The sequence below is a fragment of the Monodon monoceros genome, unplaced genomic scaffold (assembly GCF_005190385.1).
Source record: "Monodon monoceros isolate NGI ecotype Baffin Bay Population unplaced genomic scaffold, NGI_Narwhal_1 Super_Scaffold_2, whole genome shotgun sequence".
In the NCBI taxonomy this organism is placed as follows: domain Eukaryota; kingdom Metazoa; phylum Chordata; class Mammalia; order Artiodactyla; family Monodontidae; genus Monodon; species Monodon monoceros.
Genome location: NW_021703776.1, coordinates 16,796,491 through 16,814,340, shown reverse-complemented (window position 1 = coordinate 16,814,340; position 17,850 = coordinate 16,796,491). Strand labels below are relative to the sequence as shown.

The window sequence follows — 17,850 nt, the reverse complement described above, 5'->3', positions numbered from 1 at the left end:
AGTAGAGCAAATCAGAGTCACTAACTGATTCAGATTTGAATTAGGCAGTTTGCGAATCTTTTCCTCGTTCCTTGTTCACTCCTGGGGATTGGTGAGGCAGGGTCCAAGCCAGGCCATTTTACAGACAATCACATTGCTTTCTCCTTCGTCTGGCTCGGGACTCTGAACAGGCACATGTATGAATAGGACAGTCCGTTTCATTACTGAGCAGAAGGCAGCAGGTCACAGAAAGAAAAAGAAGAAAGAAAAATTGGAGAGGAGCCAAGAATTAGAAAACCAGCGGCTGAGTCGAACGCCCACTGTGCTCACTTGGGCAGCACATGGAATAATACAGAGACAAGTAGTGTGGCCCGTGTGCAAGGATGACACAGCAACGCGGGAAACATCCTGTATTTTTTCAGGGGTGATGAAAACATTCTGGAGATGGATAGCAGTGAATGGTTGTACAATAATGAGAATGCCCTTAATGCCAGAGAACTGTGCACTTAAAATGGTTAAATGGTAAGTTTTAGGTTATGAATATTTTGCCACAATTTATAAAATAAAACAGACATGGCCGTAAGGGATGGAGGGTTGGATAAAGATGTCATAAAGTAAAAGTCATGCAATTACACTGATGAAATCAATTACAGCCAAAAAATAGCAAATGTCAAAACCCACATGCAGGCAGCAACGTGCACACCCTGGTATAAATACAAAGTAGTGGAAAGAGCCAACCTGGATATCAGCTGGGTTCAAAGCCTAACTCTGCCACTTCCTAGCTGTGTGACCTTGGACAAGACACCTAACTTCTCTGAGCCTGTTTCTTATTTATAAAATCAAAATGATGACATTGGGGCATCCCTGGTGGTGCAGTGGTTAAGAATCTGCCTGCCAACGCAGGGGACACGGGTTCGAGCCCTGGTCCAGGAAGATTCTACATGCCGTAGAGCAGCTAAGTCTGTGCACCACAACTACTGAGCCTGTGCTCTAGAGCCCACGAGCCACAACTACTGAAGCCCACGTGCCGCAACTACTGAAACCTGTGTGCCTAGATCCTGTGCTCCGCAACAAGAGAAGCCACGGCAATGAGAAGCCCTCGCACTGCAACGAAGAGTAGCCCCCGCTCGCCGCAACTAGAGAAAGCCTGCGCACAACAACGAAGACCCAACGCAGCCAAAAAATAAATAAAAAAACAAAATCTATTAAAAAAAAAAATTCAGGATGCCTGGGCTTTAGTCATGGTTCTGCCACTGTGAAAACATGGGCAAGTCACTCACCCTTCCTGGATTTTGATTTTCTTGTTGTGAAACAAAAGTTCTACTCAATGACGTCTATGATTAGTTCCTGCTCTAACTTGCTTTTGAGCTTCACAATTTCAGAGCACTCCAGACCTTTACTGGAAAGTGTGTGTCCAGGAAAGGTGAAACTCAGAAGAGCCAGTTCTGTTAGTTTGCTAGGGAGACCATAACAGAAGTACCAGGAACTGGGTGGCTTGAACAATGGAAATTTACAGTTTCATAGTTCTGGAGGCTAGAAGTCCAAGATCAAGGTGTCTGCAGGGTTGGCTCCTGTGAGGGCTTTGAAGGAGAACCTGTCTCACACCCCTCTCCTAGCTGCTCGTGGCTTACCAGCAGTCCTTGGCGTTCTGTCTTCTCTGCCTTCATTTTCATGTGGCATTCTCCCTGTGTGTCTCTGTCTCTATGCCCACATTTCCCTTTTTATAAAGACACTGGTCATATTGGATTAGGCCCACCCTAATGACCTCATTTTTACTTGATTACCCTTGTAAAGACCTTATTTCCAAGTAAGGTCTCACGCTGAGGTACTAGGAGTTAGGTTTCAACATATCTTTTTTGGAGGACACAATTCTGCCAGCCCATAACAGCAATCACAATACGTGGTTAAATATTTCTGTATGGAAGGAATGAAGAAGTGGACTAAAAATAGGGTTTTGAATTTTTTCAATTAGGTGATACCTTTTTTTTATTTCTCTGGAATACCTGAAGTTGAGTTTGTCAGGTATTATCGGGTTTGAGATGCAGTGTCCTTTCAAATGCTTCCCTCTGAGGAAATTTTACGCGTTCCTTTTTTTTTCTTCTCCTCCCTACTTGCTTGTTCCCCTCATTCTTTTGTGTCTCCAGCTCTCATTGCATTAATTCTTACTCCATTCTCCTTCATCGCCCTACCTGGATCTCAGAAAATAAGGGAATATCTGTTCTTCATTCACCATGCAGAGTAAAAATGCAGCCATCATTCTCACTGAATCATGACGTCTGCTTTCAAAGCCTCTCTTCTTCCTCCCCGCTTTTCCAGGGACTCAGAAACCTTGGGCCTGGAAGGGACCTGAGATGTTTTCTGAGCCCAGAGGTGGCTTGGGTCTCCTTGAACGGCCTATATTTTTAGGCTGGGCATGACCATCTCTCCACTTTTCAAGTATATTAGATATCTCTTTCTTATGTCAATTTAAAATCCGTTTCCTCATTCTGTCGCCAGTGAGCTCTCTACAGTGTGACAGAATGAAGCCATTGCATCTCCCATGGGAAGCCCTTGGAAGCAACACCAGCTACGCAGGTTCAGACTCCTCGTAACATTTGAGAAGTAGTTTTCTCTGGTTCTACTAGTTATTTAACCAGTCAACTGGGTCTGTGACTAATTAGTTGAGGTAACTTGGGTAGGTGATATAACCTCTTTGAACATCAGGGTCCACATCCTTGAACTGAGTTACAGCTAAAAGACTTGAATTTAAAGGGCCTGCTTTCTTCCTGTCTAGCTTCACTTTTCTGAATCTCAGAAGATCATCGTACTGGGGGCTTCCCTGGTGGTGCAGTGGTTAAGAATCCACCTGCCAATGCAGGGGACACAGGTTTGAGCCCTGGTCCGGGAAGATCCCACATGCCATGGAGCAACAAAGCCTGCGAGCCACAACTACTGAGCCTGCACTCTAGAGCCCACGAGCCACAACTGCTGAGCCCGCGTGCCACAACTACTGAAGCCCGAGCGCCTAGAGCCCGTGCTCTGCAAGAGAAGAGTAACCCCCGCTTGGGGCAACTAGAGAAAGCCCGCACACAGATATGAAGACCCAGTGCAGCCAAAAATAAATAAATAAAATAAATAAATTTATTTTTAAAAAAAGATCATAGTACTTACCTTCCCTCATGGGACTGCTGTGAAATCAAAGGTGATAGTATTTGTCAATTTTTGTTGTTGTTGTTGTTGCTAGTAACTACTGCTGCTGCTGCTACTATAAAGGGCCTGGCAGGAGTTCCTCTTTCTAGGCTGGGTTAACAGCAGAAGTAAATGAAAACCTTTTGCTGCAAGTCACCCTGAGCTTATAGGAAGTGGTTGGGGACAGGATGTATGGGAAAGCCAGGAGGGTTATTCAAAGAATTATTTCCAAAAAAAAAAGAATGATTTCCAACCTGTGACCCAAGTTATGATTGTTAGCCAACTTCTAGAGCTGTCTGGGAAATGGCCAAATTCAGTTCTTAGAAGATCAAACCTGGGAGAAGTGCATTCACTGTTCTGGAACAAATTAAGCAAAACACAGGATGACTGGCATCCTTTTGATCCCCTCCCTCATCCGTATCAAGAGCTAGCTCCCTTTGATTTCAGAGACTTTAAGAAAAAAGGTACAGAAATGAGTTGTTAAAAAAAAAATCACAAAAGAAAATAATAGGGGTTTGTATCTTCCTGGCTGGCCCTCTTTCTCACACATCTTTCTTCTGGCGTGAAGTAGAACAACAGAACTCTGTGTGGACAGACTACAGTGCACTTACCAATAGAACTGAATGGGCCCTCCCTCGTGGATGTGGCTCAGAGACTCCCACTTGGTAGCACTGATGGCCAGTTGGGTCCTTCCCATGGAACCACCGAGCGTTATTTCATCCTTGGGGTTGCAGGGTGAGTTTGCAGCCATCCTGGGCTTCTTGTCGCTCTAGTGTCTAAGAGAGCATCTGGTGGTCTTTTCAGCCACTCTAATGAAGAGAGAAGAGAGGTTGCTTTCAAGAGCCCAAGGGCTTCGCATCTGTCATGCTTACACACGAATGATTTTAGTATCCGGAGAATCACATCAGGAGCTAGTTAAAGCCATTCCTAAATTATTTATCTGGGTCAGATTTTGGTTCACTCTCTTATTCAAGCTAAGGAGACTGTTGCTCTGATAGTATCATAAAACCTCTTAACGAATCTTCCATGTTTGCTCGGTGCCTTTCTGATACCCTAGTGATTGTTAATTTTTGTCTGGGACCTGACCTTGGTGTAAAAATCTACAAAATTCACCCAAATCTTTATTACGTCTGCACGTAATCAGCTGAAAACTTGTCACGTAGCATTGGTGAGACCACCTGGTAGTGGTACGAATGCATAGTTAGAGACGACAGAACTAAGGAATTTGAACCTTTATCATTAAAAACAACCCCTAAAGTAAGCAAAATATAAAATATACATAATTTTTAAAAGATTAAGGTGCCCATATTAGATCAGTCATTCTCAAACTTTTCTATTTATCAGGGTTGCTGCAGTAGGTCCTTGGCATAGCCTTTCAAAATCTGTTTTTTAAAAACTCCACTGATGATTCTGATAGGCTCCATTCCACAAAATAGTCTTTTATATTTTTAAATTCAAACTGTGTCAGCACTGGCCCTTGTGCTGTTAGTTGTTCTCACTAACCCAGTTAATTCCCTTCATTTTAGTTATAAACCATAAGTTGAACTTATTTATTGCATACTTTTTTTTTTTTGCTGTACGCGGGCCTCTCACTGTTGTGGCCTCTCCCGCTGCGGAGCACAGGCTCCGGACGCGCAGGCTCAGCGGCCATGGCTCACGGGCCCAGCCGCTTCGCGGCATGTGGGATCTTCCCGGACCAGGGCATGAACCAGCGTCCCCTGCATCGGCAGGCGGGCTCTCAACCACTGCGCCACCAGGGAAGCCCTATTGCATACTTAAAAAAAAATTATTATTTATTTTTGTCTGTGTTGGGTCTTTGTTGCTGCGCGTGGGCTTTCTCTAGTTTCAGCGAGCAGGGGCTACTCCTCATTGTGGTGGGCAGACTTCTCATTGTGGTGGCTTCTCTTGTTGCAGAGCATGGGCTCTAGATGCATGGGCTTCAGTAGTTGTGGCATGTGGGCTCAGTAGCTGTGGCTCGTGGGCTCTAGGGCTCAGGCTCAGTAGCTGTGGCACACGGGCTTAGTTGCTCTGTGGCATGTGGGATCTTCCTGGACCAGGGATCGAACCTGTGTCCACTGCATTGGCAGGCGGAGCCTTAACCACTGCACCACCAGGGAAGTCCCTATTGCATACTTTTAAAACATATAGACTAATTTACAGAATCTTAGCTAAGGAATTCTATTGCTCACAAAGTAATTTCTCCTTCATCCCTTGTTAAGCTTTTTTGTCTTTAATCCTCTTCCAGCTAAAAACAAAACAAAAAAACCCCAAGAAAAACAAGAGGAGTGAATAAATTTGAGAAGAATCCTTTAAGTGGCCATGTACATGTGTCTTCATGCATGCAACTGTTTTAGCCTGGGGCTTTTGGGGTTGCAATATCAGAGTCTACCTCAAATGAGCTCAAGCAGAAAAGTGAATTTATCGGCTCATGGAACTGGAAAGTCCAGGGATGCAGCTGTGTCAGCTTGATTCAGAGGATTCGAATCACTCCAACTTCCTTCATAATCTGAGCCTTCTTTTCTCTCCTTGGACATAGGCTTCCTCCATGCGGCTAAAAGCAGTGTCCACAAGCGGCCTGAGATTCACAAACCCATAGCCAAGTACCCTAATAGAAAGACCCCTCTTCTAATGTCTGCTTATTAATTCTATGGAAGACTCCACTTATTACCCCTGCTTGGGTCCCATCTCACTGCTGTGTTGGTGCACTGTGATTGACAGCACCACCTAGACTATATGGAATGTGGAGGAACCCTCCAGAGAAAAAGTTGCTCTGGAGTAGAGGTTAGCAAATTGTTTTCTCAAGGGCCATAGAGTAAGTATAGTAGGCTTTATGGGCTACATAAATCACTGCTGCATCTTCTTTTTCTTCTCCTACTAAGCTTTCTTTCACACTGAGGAAAAAGTACTGGGAGTAGGATCAAAATTGAGCAGAAAAAGGAAAATAGGGACAAAGGAAAGAGGGAATGCAGAAAAAATGGGTGAGGGTAAGAAATAATTTAAAAAGTATTAAGGAGCATAATTTAGAAAGTATTAAGGCCATATTCCTTATTCCAAAAGAACAAAATGAGCTCTGGAGCTGTGAGGCTAGAAAAATGATTATTGGCAACCACCCTTTGTGAGAGTAAAAGGAAAATTCATTTCACTTAAATAGGAGCAACTGGAAAAGACTGTGGTCAATGTCCATACAAAGTTCTTATAAGAAAAAATATAAGGAGCAGAATAACATTCCTTCAGATGATGAACGCACACAAGAAGGACATGATCACGAAAGAGATGAAAACTGTAAGCTAAATTTAAAAAAAGCTAAAATGAAATAAAATGATAGAAGCGTGGAAGAACAACATAAATCAAAGGTACAGAAACTCATACGTGAAGTATTTGGAAAAATAGGAATATATGAAAATAAAGGTGACAAAACTACCTCAGACAAGTATAGGTAACTTAAAATCATTTCAGAAATAAAGATTAAACTATACTGAATACAAGAGCAAATAAACACATATAATTCATTTTATTTATTTTTATATATTTTTGCTTTTTTGAAATATAGGTGATTTAAAATATTATATTAGTTGCAGGGTACAACACAGTGATTCCGTATTTTTATAGACTATAGTCCATTTAAAGTTATTATAAAGTATTGGCTATATTCCCTGTGCTGTACAATATATCCTTGTAGCTTATTTATTGTATACATAGTAGTTTGTACCTCTTAATCTCTTACCCCATCTTGCCTCTCCCCCCTTTCCTCTCCCCGCTGGTAACCACTAGTTTGTTCTGTATTAGTCCATTTCTGTTTTGTTACATTCGTTTTATTTTTTTAGATTCCACACATAAGAAATGACATACAGTATTTGTCTTTCTCTGTCTGACTTATTTCACCTAGCATTTATACACTCCAGGTCCATCCATGTTGTAAATGGCAAAATTTCATTCGTTTTTATGTCTGAGTAATATTCCATTGTGTGTGTGTGTGTGTGTGTGAGCGGGGGGGAAGGAGATATCACATCTTCTTTAGCTATTCATCTGTTGATGGATACTTAGGTTGCTTCCATATCTTGGCAATTGTAAATAATGCTGTGAACAGTGGGGTGCATATACCTTTTCAAATTAATGTTTTTGTTTTCTTTGGATATATACCCAGGAGTGGAATTGCTGGATCATATGGTAGTTCTATTTTTAGTTTTTTAAGGAACCTCCATATTGTTTTCCATAGTGGCTGTAGCAATTTACATTTCCACCAACAGTGCACCAGGGTTCCCTTTTCTCCACATCCTAACCAACACTTATTATTTCTAATCTTTTTGATAATAGCCATTCTCACAGGTGTGAGGTGATATCTCATTGTGGTTTTGATTTGCATTTCCCTGATTAGTGATGTTGAGCACCTTTTCATGCACCTGTTGAGCCTCTGTATGTCTTTGGGAAAATGTCTATTCAGATCATCTGCCATTTTAAAAATCAGATTGTTTGGGGTTTGTTTGTTTGTTTACTACTGAGTTATATGAGTTCTTTATATAGTTGGGGTATTAACCCTTATAGGATATGTGATTTGAAAATATTTTCTCCTATTCTTTAGATTGTCTTTTTATTTTGTTGATGGTTTCCTTTGCTGTGCAGCAACTTTTTAGTTTGATGTAGTCCCACTTGTTTATTTTTGCTTTTGTAGACTTTTTGCTTTTTGTTGCCTTTGCTTTTGGTGTCAAATCCAAAAAATTATTTCTAAGACCATCGTCAGGGAGCTTATGTTTTCTTCCAGGAGCTTTATGGTTTCAGGCTTTATGTTCAAGTCTTTAATCCATTTTAGTTGATTTTGTGTATGGTGGAAGATAGTAGCCCAGTTTCATTCTTTTGCACATGGCTGTCCAATGTTCTCAATACCACTTATTGAAGAGAATATCCTTTCCTCAGTGAGTGTTCTTGGCTCCTTTGTAATAAATTAATTGACCATATATGCATGGGTTTATATTTGTGCTCTCTATTCTGTTCCACTGATCTATGTGTCTCTTTTTATGCCAATACCGTCCTGTTTTGATTACTATAGCTTTATAATATAGTTTTTAAAAATAAATCTCACTTTATTTTTTTATAAATTTATTTATTTTATTTATTTACTTTTGGCTGTGTTGGGTCTTCGTTGCTGTGCACTGGCTTTCTCTAGTTGTGGTGAGCAGGGGCTACTCTTTGTTGCGGTGCGCGAGCTTCTCATCGCGGTGGCTTCTCTTGTTGCGGAGCATGGGCTCTAGGTGCACAGGCTTCAGCATTTGTGGCTCACAGGCTCTAGAGCACAGGCTCAGTAGTTGTGGTGCACAGGCTTAGTTGCTCCGTAGCATGTGGGATCTTCCCGGACCAGGACTCGAACCCATGTCCACTGCATTGGCAGGCGGATTCTTAACCACTGCGCCACCAGGGAAGCCCCTATAATATAGTTTTAAGGCAAGCAGTGTGATGCCTCTAGCTTTGTTATTCTTTCTCAATGTTGCTTTGGCTACTCAGAGTCTTTCAAGGTTCCATCTGAATTTTAGGGTTATTTGTTCTATTTCTATGAAAAAATGCCATTGGAATTTTGATAGGAATTGCATTGAATCTATAGATCACTGGGTAGTATGACTATTTTAATAATACAAATTCTTCCAGTCCATGAGCACAGATGTTCTTTCCATTTATTTGTGTCTTCCTCAATTTCTTTCATCAATGTCTTACAGTTTTCAGAGTATAGATTTTTCACCTCCTTGGCTAAATTTATTGCTAGGTATTTTATTCTTTGTGATGCAATTGTAAATGGATTGTTTTCTTATTTTCCCTTTCTGATAGTTCATTATTAGTGTAAAGAAACATACTGATTTTTGTATATTGACTTTTGTATCTTGCAACTCTAATGAATTTATTATTTTTAACAGTTTTTTTATGGAGTCTTTAGGGTTTTCTATATAAAATATCATGTCATCTGCAAATAGTGACAGTTTTACTGCTTCCTTTCTGATTTGGTTGCCTTTTATTTCTTGCCTAATTGCTCTGGCTAGGATTTCCAGTACCATGCTGAGTAAAAGTGGTGCGTGGGCATCCTTATTTTGTTCCTGATCACAGCAGAAGAGCTTTTAAGTTTTTTCCCATTGTGTATAATACTAGCTATGGATTTGTCATATATGGCCTTTATTATGTTGAGATATGTTCCTTCTATACCAACTTTGATGAGAGTTTTTATCATGAAAGGATGTTGTTGAATGCTTTTTCTGCATCTATTGAGATGATCATATGATTTCCATCTTTCATTTTGTTAATGCAGTGTATCACATTGATTAATTTGGAGATGTTGAACCATCCTTGCATCCCTGGAATAAATCCCACTTGATCGTGGTGTATGATCTTTTTAATGTATTGTTGAGTTTCGTTTGCTAATATTTTGTTGAGGATTTTTACATCTGTGTTCATCAGGGATATTGGCCTATACTTTTCTTTTCTTGTAGTATCCTTGTCTGGTTTTGGTATCAAGGTAATACTGGTCTCATAAAATGAGTTTGGAATTGTTCCCTCCCCCTCTATTTTTTGGTAGAGTTTGAGAAGGTTTGGTATTAATTTGTCTTTAAATGTTTGCAGAATTCACCAGTGAAGCCATCTGGTCCTGGACTTCTTTTGTTGGGAGGTTTTTAATCACCAAATCAATCTTCTTACTAGTAATTAGTTGGTTCAGAATTTCTATTTCTTCCTGATTCAGTTTTGGTAGGTTGTATGTTTTTAGGAATTTATCCATTTCTTCTAAGTTATCCAATTTGTTGGCATATAATTGTTTGTAGTAGTCTCTTATGATCCTTTGTATTCCTGTGGTTATCAGTTGTAATGTCTCCTCTTTCATTTCTGATATTTATATGAGTCCTCTCTCTTTTCTTGGTGAGTTTGGCTACAGGTGTGTCTATTTTGTTTATCTTTTCCATAAACCAACTCCTAGTTTCATCACTCTTTTCGATTGTCTTTCTCTTTTTGTTTATTTGAAATCTTTCTCATTTCTTAATGTAGGCATTTATCACTATGAACTTCCTTCTTAGAACTGCTTTTGCTGCATCCTATAAGTTTTGATATGTTGTATTTCAATTTCATTTGTCTCACAATATTTTTTGGTTTCTCTTTTGATTTCTTCTTTGACCCACTGGTTGTTCAGTAGCATGTTGTTTAATCTCCACATATTTGTGAATTTTCTACTTTTGTTCTTGTAATTGATTTCTAGTTTCATACCATTGTGGTCAGAAAAGATGCTTGACATTATTTCAGTATTCTTAAATTTATCAAGACTTGTTTTGTGGCCTAGCATGGGATTTATCCTGAAGAATGTTCCATATGTGCTTCCAATAGACTGTTTTGTTTTTTTTTTCCTCCCCTGTGCTATGTGGCTTGCGAGGTCTTAGTTCCCTGACCACAATTTGAACCCAGGCCCCCTGCGGTGGATGCACAGAGTCCTAACCACTGGACCACCAAGGAATTCCCTCCAACAGACTTTTAAGAATTATAAGACGATTGAGGAAATTTGCACACTGACTAGATAGATATTTGATGATATTAAACATTGTTATTTTCAGGTGTAATGAAATACATTACAAACAATGAAATTTGGGTTTCATTTAGAATGGGGTGAAAATGAATTCCTTCTCAATTCTGATATTCTATCATAGGAAGCAGCTCATTGATTATGCTAAAAATTTGTTTGGAATAGATGCTACTATTCCTCATTAAGAAATGTGCTTATAGATATATGGATTATTTAAGTGTCAAAAACTTTTGAAAAGGAGCTAGCTCTGAACACAGACATATAAATCTTCAGATATGTGATAAGCTGTGGAAACAAAAAAGAAGTCATCGACTATGCTATAGAATGCTATCTTTCTCACATTACTCTGAACAACAGAGATAGGCTGAGAAACTAGTTCTTTTTAGTCTGCTTAAATCAAAACAGAAATACTAGTTCAAATTATTTGGAAAGACCTGATTTGTTCTTTCGGGCTAGAGCTTCTTTAAGCAAATGTGTAAATTCATACAAATAGAAGAACTGAAAGACAGTTTTTCTGCAAAGTACTAATTATCACTCCTAATGTGGGTCTCTTAGAGTGAAAGTGTTAAGTATAATCTCTTTGAATATTCTATATATTCCATATATCTCTGTATATCTATACTCTCTCTGCATATTCTTAAACCAGTCGATTTAGAAAAGTTTTCAAAAATGAGATTGGATCAGGATATGTGCTGAATTGGCACCTGGGCAGTTAGATTGCTTTGAGTATTCCAGTCTGAGGAAGGACATATTCCGATCAAAGGGATCTGTCCTGTGTCTAATAGGCTCAGCCGGCTTTACTGGGGTGTGAGTGCAGGATCTCCAAGTGCATAGTCTACACAGGTTGCTCCCAGTTTCCCACGGTACCACATACACTGGAAAACCTTTGAGAGCTTAAGGAAGAGGTCAGGGTGGAGAGCCCACCTCTGGCTCTGTTCATGGTTTTGCTCTTAGGGGTTGGTTGGTTGCAGATTTGTTAGGGTGCCCTCACCTCCCTCTTTATGTTCTTTGCCTTCTTTTCACCCACAGCCCGAGCTGGCTGAGGTAGCTGTCTGGATTGCTGGTGGATCTTCTGGATTGCCTGCTCTTTCTTTCCCCACTTGGAAAGCTCTGCACATGATTTCTTATTTTTCACCCCTTGTCCCAAATCTGCAGGCAGTCAGCTGCCTGAGAAGTTGTTTTGATGAGGTTGATACAGCCCTTCCCAGCTCCGACCGGCTCCTCAGTGAACAGCCTAGGTCAGAGTCAGAAGGAAGTAAAAACAGATGGAAATGCCCTAGCTAGTCATTCTCAAGTAGCTGGGTCAGATGAGGCACCCGAAGAAAAGTAATAGAGACTGACATAATACAGCCCTGAGACCTGCAGGCGCTGCTTGATGGAAAGCCGGTGTGTGATTCTGGCAGCAGAAGAGCAATAGACACACACGCATTCACACACACCCATACTGCACACACTTGACCAAGCACTGCAGAACCTCGTGGAAAAATAACGTGCCAGTTGTACGTCTAGAGTTTGGCGGAGAGTGGCTCTTGGAGGGGCCTCCCTGGAGGAATGATAGCAGGCCAGATCTGGAGTGAGATGCTGCACGTGGACAGGCACAGGGGTGAGGGAAAGAAGGAAGGACTCTTTGTCGTGGCTGATGTAGTGCAGTCAGGAGGGTGAGCATGGTGGCTTGTGGAGTCGCATAGTGCTGGCTGGAAGTCTCACTCTGTTCCTTACTAGCTGGTTACTTTCTCTTTGCTTTCGTCAGTTGTTTCACCTCCAAAGTGGGGATGATGACTACCACAGAGAGCTGCTGAGGGGGTTAAGGAAGGCCATTCACGCAAAGTACCTAGCATAACATAGAGTACCTAGCATAACATAGAGTTAGTGAGCGTAAGTTTTCATTTCTTTCTTCACCTAGGAAATGGCACAGTGAGAAAGTCTGTTTACTCTCCACATTCCTGAAGCTCATCTGGTTATAGCTGGAGCCCCTAAGTTTGGCTTAGGAGCCCACATGATGTGGGGCTTCCTGGAGAGCTATGATCTTGTGCATATAAGACCAGGGTGGGTGATGCTGTACTGGGTCCATTTAGGCCAGTGGTTTTCAACTGCAGGTCATGACCATTAGTGGTTCAAGATCCCAATTCTGTGGGCTAGAACCAGCATTAAAGAAACCCAGTAGAGTAGGGTATAACCAAACAGCACATTTGGCTGTATCAGAGGGCACTGCACCAAGTAAGGGTTTCAGTAACATACGTATACGTGCGTGACGGAGTTGCAGTATGAAATGTGTTTCTTACTGAAGGTTGTTGTCAAAAAGAAAAAAACAAACAGGCAAAAATTATGGTGTGGAGGATCAGAGATTTTATTTAGGGAGTTCTGACTACCCTGGGATTTCAGGCCTTCTGACCAGTGAATTCCTGTGGAGATCTTTGTACCATTTGTAGTAATCTGGGGGTCTGTTGGGGAACGATCTCATTTGACCGTTTTTTGCATAAAGCAGCTGGAAATTCTAGTCTGGAATTCCCCACAAGATGCAGATGAATGAGGGCTCCTTGAATGGTTGACCCATTCCCACTGACCTTTTTGCCTTAAAAAGCATGAGTATTTGGCTCCAGGTAACGAGGACCTGGGGGCATGGAGTAGGAGAGGCAGGTGGAGGGGTGAGATGTGGCTGGACCGTGAGGGATGGAGGGAGGAAGAAGTGAGTGCTGTAGGATTATGAAGCGCCATTCGCTCAGCAGGTACCTGGTGAATGTCTTCCGGGAGTCAGGCCCCAACTTAGGCCTGAGACATGCATGCGCGGCTAAAAGGTCAGGCATTGTGCCTGCCAGCACAGAGCATAGCATCTAGTGGGGAAACAGATAAGGGCCTGCCAAAGTAGTTATTTATTTATTCCAATGAGTTATATTTTTTGCCTATTAAGAGTTAACGTGTCCCTGGATGTAACATGGCACTGAAATAGCTTTTTAACTGTTTGCGGCACATATATTACTTTGTTCTCTGTTCCTAGTTTCAAAACTAGCTGACAGGGAATGAGGTATTTCTCCCTCTCTGTGCATATACATACACACACACGTGCACACACACACACGTACACATACGTACACAATGCTAAATTAAGTTGCTTGTGAGTTTTGGGATCCTGTGTTTTTCAATGGGCTAGTGACCCCCAATGGCAGAAAGCTCTCCTCACCTACCTCCAGCAGTTGGAAGAACTCATTTCCAGAGGAGTCCTGGGCACCTCGCTGTCCCGGCTGATGAGGCCAGCATTTGTAATTCTGTTGATCAGAAATGCTTTTTGTCATTTCTTGGTAACAACAGCAATACTTGCCCCTTGTGGAGAACACAGATAGCAGAGTATAGACCTAGATCTCTTTTGTACATGGAAATTATTGTTAGAAACCTCTTTAGAGGTTAGTTTTTTCCAGGTTATCATATGTGAAGAGGAGAGGAAAGAACATTAAAAAAAAAAATTGAAGCATAGTTGATTTACACTGTTGTGTTAGTTTCAGGTGCACAGCAAAGTGATTCTGTTTTATATATGTCATCTACTCTTTTTCAGATTCTTTTCCATTATAGTTTATTATAAGGTACTGAATATAGTTCCCTGTGCTCTACGGCAGGATCTTGTTGTTTACCTATTTTATATATAGTAGTTGGTGTCTGCTAATCCCAAGCTCCTAATTCATCCCTCCCCCACCCCCTTTCCCCTTTGGTAACAAGTTTGTTTTCTATGTCTCTATTTCTCTTTTGTAAATAAGTTCATTTGTACCATGTTTTAGATCCACATATAAGTGATATCATATATTTGTCTTTCTCTGACTTACTTCATTTAGTATGATCATCTCTAGGTCCATGCATGTTGCTGCCAATGGCATTTTCAGTGTTTTTTTCTGGCTGAGTAATAGTCCATTGTGTCTGTGTGTGTATATGGGTGTGCGTGCATTACATTTTTGTCCATTCATCTGTTGACAGACATTTAGGTTGCTTCCATGTCTTGGCTATTTTAAATAGTACTGTTATGAACATTGGGGTGCATGTATCTTTTCAAATTAGAGTTCTCTGTGAATATATGCCCAGGAGTGGGATTTTTGGATCATATGGTAGCTGTAGTTCTAGTTTTTTAAGGAACCTCCATACTGTTCTCCACAGTGGCTGCACCAATTTACATTCCCACCAACATTGTAGGAGGGTTCCCTTTTCTCTACACCCTCTCCAGCACTTATTATTTGCAGACTTTCTGATGACCGCTGTATTGACAGATGATTTGTAGACCATTCTGACTGATGTGAGGCGACACCTCATTGTGGATTTGATTTGCATTCCTGTGATAATTAGTAATGTTGAGCATCTTTTCATGTGCCTACTGGCCACCTGTATGTCTTTTTTGGAGAAATGTCAATTACGGTCTTCTGCCCATTTTTTAATTGGTTTGTTTTCTGCTATTGAGCTGTATGAGCTGTTTGTATATTTTGGAAATTAAGCCCTTTTCAGTCGCATCATTTGCAAATATTTTCTCCCATTCTGTAGGTTGTCTTGTTGTTTCGTTTATGGTCTCCATTGCTGTGCAAAGGCTTTTAAGTTTGATTAGGTCCCATTTGTTTATTTTTGCTTTTATTTCACTTGTGAAAGGACATGTTTTGCTGTTACTAGATGGAGATGGTTTGAAGTCATTGTCCTCTTTCCTCCCTGTAGGAAAAATGCTGTGACCTTTGTTTCCTCAGGCAGGCTAGGGTGGTGTCAAGTTGTATAAACCTCACCGAACCATTCTTGGCCATCTTTCACAGTGCCTTGTTCTCTAAGCAGAAAGGACACTGCTGGTGTTTGTAAAGCGCTCATAGTTCTGCATCAATATTTGTGTAGTGGTTTATATAGAGCAGTGAGTCTCAACCAGAGATGATGGGTGTTTACGAATTCTCTGGTGGTTTATCCAAACTACACAGACCTGCTGTACAGCACAGGGAGCTCAGTTTGGTGCTCTGTGGCGACCTAGATGGATGCAATGGGGGTGGGGTGGGAGGGAGGTCCAAAAGGGAGGGGATATAGGTATACTTATAGCTGATTCACTTCATGTACAGCAGAAACGAACACAACATTGTAAACCAATTATACTCCTAAAAAAAAAAATTAGAAACAAACAAAAACAAAACAAGAAACAAACTACACAGACACTTATAACTGTCATATCCAGGAACGTATCAGATGTTCAGGAGTAAGTGTATGTTTCAGAAAAGCCCCACAGGTAATTCTTACCCTACCCTCTCCTACCCCACCTACTGATGCAAAGGGGAATGCATGTAAACACTGCTCAAAGATACAGACAGTAGAGTTGAAAAATATAAACATTGGAAGCTAAAGGGTTCAGGACAAAAATAAACAGGAGGCACTATTTCTCCGATGCATCTTTTCCTGCAGTAAAGCGTCCACTGACATCCCTAAATGTGGCTTCCCGGGCATCAGCATAATCTGAGGGGAGACAGCTCTTTGCCAGAGGTACATATTATCCCCAAAGCTTGGTAAATACAGCTCTGAGCCAGAGCAGGGAGGCTCTCTTCCTTGTGCCACGCTTGGTTGGCACGGCTTGGGAGCCCAGTGATGTAATGTGTAGTTTCAGCCCGCCTTGTTCAGAAATCCCAAGCAAACAAGTCCTCTGATTTAAAGGTAAATAACAGCAATTATTTTCAGTAAACTGTTTAATTAAAAAAATATTTTCATCCTTTTGGCATCTTATACTTTAGACATGTCTCTTGTAAGCAGCAAATAGTTGGATTAAAAAAAACATTCTTTTAACTGTGTGTTTGTGTAGGATATGTTTATGTACTATTGACATATGTTATATATATTGAATGTATGTAGCATGCATCCTATTATTATTCTTTTGCTGTTTTTGTCCCTCTTGTTTTTGTTACCTTTTCTCTCACTTTTGGCCACCTTTTGAAAAATTTTGATCTTTTCCTGTTAGTTTGAAAGTAACATACTTTGTTCCTATTCCTACTAATTCAATATACATACTTAACCAAAGTCTAAAATTGATCAGTAAGTTTAACCACCTTCTGACGATTCAAGTGCCGTAGAACACTCTGAATTCCATTTACCTTGCTCCTGAGTTATGCTATGCCTATAGATTTTAAATATTTAATTTAAATCCATAAGACACCATCGTTGTTTCATACAGTCAATTTTGTTTAGTCGCCCCATATATATTTACTACTTCTATTGCTCTTCATCCATCTCTTAGAATTTTCTTTAGTGAAGGTATGCTAGGGACAACCTTTGAGTTTGGTGATCTGAAAATGTATCTTCATTCTTGAAAATTGTATTTCATGGGAGTAGGGTTCTACGTTGGTAATTATTTCCTCTTAGGCCATCGCATTGTCTCCTGGCTTCCACTGCAGCCTGTGGCATCTTAGCTCCCTGACCAGGGATCGAACCTGGGCCCTCAGCAACGAGAGCACAGAGTCCTGACCACTGGACTGCCAGGGAATTCCCACAATCTCTTTTTCTCTAGCTGCCCTTAAGACACTTTGTGTACTATTGTTGATTTGCACTTTCACTATAACATGTCTGGGTGTGGCTTTTTAAAATGTATCTCGCTTGGGATTCACTGAGCTTCTCTAATCTTTCACTTGTTGCTTTTCATCAGTTCAGGTAAATCCTGAACCCTCAGATCTCGAAATATAGCTTCTACCCCATTTTCTTTCTTCTTCTTCTGGAGCTCTGATTAGACATACGTTAAGCCCTTCCCCTCTCCCACGTTGCTCACCTTCTTCTTGATTTCATCCATTTGTTTTGTGTTGCGTTCGGAATAATTCCTTCTGACCTGTCTTCCCTTTGGTTCCCTCTACGGCTATCTAATCTGATAATCTCAGTTTCTGTATTTTTTATTTATACAAATTCCATTAATCCCTTTTTCAAATCTGTTATTAAAAAGATTTCCTATTCCGTGTAGCTTCAAGCTATTTCATTAACAAAAATATTATGCATATTTTATAATGTCTCATGATTTCCGTATCTGAAACTTTTGGATTTTTTTGGTCACTCTCATTCATGGTGTCCTGTTTCCTTGTGTGATTACTTTTTGAGTTGCTCATTTTCCTTAGAATATTATTTTGGGAGTCCTTTGAGGCTTAGGATGAAACAGTATCCTTTCAGAGGATCTGCATTCTGGCCAGCGTTTA

General features: G+C 40.7%; 1 non-coding gene across 1 annotated transcript; it reads left to right on the top strand.

The window, feature by feature from the left end:
- Window positions 1–294: 294 nt before the first annotated feature.
- LOC114902127 lies at window positions 295–397 on the top strand. The gene has a single exon (XR_003795363.1). It is a non-coding gene; the product is annotated as a U6 spliceosomal RNA (small nuclear RNA).
- Window positions 398–17,850: the final 17,453 nt, after the last annotated feature.